This window comes from Rutilus rutilus (assembly GCF_951802725.1).
Source record: "Rutilus rutilus genome assembly, chromosome: 5".
In the NCBI taxonomy this organism is placed as follows: domain Eukaryota; kingdom Metazoa; phylum Chordata; class Actinopteri; order Cypriniformes; family Leuciscidae; genus Rutilus; species Rutilus rutilus.
The window spans coordinates 40,216,224-40,219,090 of NC_140213.1; positions in this window are offsets into that span (position 1 = coordinate 40,216,224).

A 2,867-nucleotide genomic window follows, 5' to 3' on the forward strand; every position below is an offset into this window, starting at 1 on the left:
AAAAAAAATATTGTCAGGGGACTGACCACTAGGCTACTGAGGCTTGGAAAGTGCTACAATTTAATAAATATTAGAACCTTATTGTGTAAGAAACATAGGGGGAACGGAATCCGACGGCAAAAAAACAGCTGTCGGAATCCGTTCCCCCACTCCCATTATGAGAGGTGTTGATGTAATGGCTTAAAAAATGCTGATTCTATTTTGTGTGTGGATGGAGCTGGATGGAGCTGAAATCAGTTTAAAGAATATATTTTTTGCCTTTTATTATGATAGGAAAGTATAGTATCAAGAAAGTTCGATGACCCGAGACTTGAACTCGGGTCGCCCCAAAGCTAAAAAAAAATATTGTCAGGGGACTGACCACTAGGCTACTGAGGCTTGCAAAAAGTTACAATTTAATAAATATTAGAACCTTATTGTGTAAGAAACATAGGGGGAACGGAATCCGACGGCAAAAAAACAGCTGTCGGAATCCGTTCCCCCACTCCCATTATGAGAGGTGTTGATGTAATGGCTTAAAAAATGCTGATTCTATTTTGTGTGTGGATGGAGCTTAACTTGTTTAAAGAATATATTTTTTGCCTTTTATTATGATAGGAAAGTATAGTATCAAGAAAGTTCGATGACCCGGGACTTGAACTCGGGTCGCCCCAAAGCTAAAAAAAAATATTGTCAGGGGACTGACCACTAGGCTATTGAGACAATTAATTTCCTTCAATTTGATAAATATTAGAACCTTATTGTGTAAGAAACATAGGGGGAACGGAATCCGACGGCAAATAGTTCAGCTGTCGAAATCCGTTCCCCCACTCCCATTATGAGAGGTGTTGATGTAATGGCTTAAAAAATGCTGATTCTATTTTGTGTGTGGATGGATCTTAACTTGCAACAGTTTAAAGAATATATTTTTTGCCTTTTATTATGATAGGAAAGTATAGTATCAAGAAAGTTCGATGACCCGGGACTTGAACTCGGGTCGCCCCAAAGCTAAAAAGAAATATTGTCAGGGGACTGACCACTAGGCTACTGAGGCTTGCAAAAAGTTACAATTTAATAAATATTAGAACCTTATTGTGTAAGAAACATAGGGGGAACGGAATCCGACGGCAAAAAAACAGCTGTCGGAATCCGTTCCCCCACTCCCATTATGAGAGGTGTTGATGTAATGACTTAAAAAATGCTGATTCTATTTTGTGTGTGGATGGAGCTTAACTCGCATCAGTTTAAAGAATATATTTTTTGCCTTTTATTATGATAGGAAAGTATAGTATCAAGAAAGTTCGATGACCCGGGACTTGAACTCGGGTCGCCCCAAAGCTAAAAAAAAATATTGTCAGGGGACTGACCACTAGGCTATTGAGACAATTAATTTCCTTCAATTTGATAAATATTAGAACCTTATTGTGTAAGAAACATAGGGGGAACGGAATCCGACGGCAAATAGTTCAGCTGTCGAAATCCGTTCCCCCACTCCCATTATGAGAGGTGTTGATGTAATGGCTTAAAAAATGCTGATTCTATTTTGTGTGTGGATGGAGCTTAACTTGCAACAGTTTAAAGAATATATTTTTTGCCTTTTATTATGATAGGAAAGTATAGTATCAAGAAAGTTCGATGACCCGGGACTTGAACTCGGGTCGCCCCAAAGCTAAAAAGAAATATTGTCAGGGGACTGACCACTAGGCTACTGAGGCTTGCAAAAAGTTACAATTTAATAAATATTAGAACCTTATTGTGTAAGAAACATAGGGGGAACGGAATCCGACGGCAAAAAAACAGCTGTCGGAATCCGTTCCCCCACTCCCATTATGAGAGGTGTTGATGTAATGACTTAAAAAATGCTGATTCTATTTTGTGTGTGGATGGAGCTTAACTCGCATCAGTTTAAAGAATATATTTTTTGCCTTTTATTATGATAGGAAAGTATAGAATCAAGAAAGTTCGACGACCCTGGACTTGAACTCGGGTTGCCCAAAGCTAAAAAAAAATATTGTCAGGGGACTGACCACTAGGCTGTTGAGGCTAGCAAAATGCTACAATTTAACAAATATTAGAACCTTATTGTGTAAGAAACATAGGGGGAACGGAATCCGACGGCAAAAAAACAGCTGTCGGAATCCGTTCCCCCACTCCCATTATGAGAGGTGTTGATGTAATGACTTAAAAAATGCTGATTCTATTTTGTGTGTGGATGAAGCTTAACTCGCATCAGTTTAAAGAATATATTTTTTTGCCTTTTATTATGATAGGAAAGTATAGTATCAAGAAAGTTCGATGACCCGGGACTTGAACTCGGGTCGCCCCAAAGCTAAAAAAAAATATTGTCAGGAGACTGACCACTAGGCTACTGAGGCTTGCAAAATGCTACAATTTAATAAATATTAGAACCTTATTGTGTAAGAAACATAGGGGGAACGGAATCCGACGGCAAAAAAACAGCTGTCGGAATCCGTTCCCCCACTCCCATTATGAGAGGTGTTGATGTAATGACTTAAAAAATGCTGATTCTATTTTGTGTGTGGATGGAGCTTAACTCGCATCAGTTTAAAGAATATATTTTTTGCCTTTTATTATGATAGGAAAGTATAGTATCAAGAAAGTTCGATGACCCGGGACTTGAACTCGGGTCGCCCCAAAGCTAAAAAAAAATATTGTCAGGAGACTGACCACTAGGCTACTGAGGCTTGCAAAATGCTACAATTTAATAAATATTAGAACCTTATTGTGTAAGAAACATAGGGGGAACGGAATCCGACGGCAAAAAAACAGCTGTCGGAATCCGTTCCCCCACTCCCATTATGAGAGGTGTTGATGTAATGGCTTAAAAAATGCTGATTCTATTTTTGTGAGTGTATGGAGCTTAAACA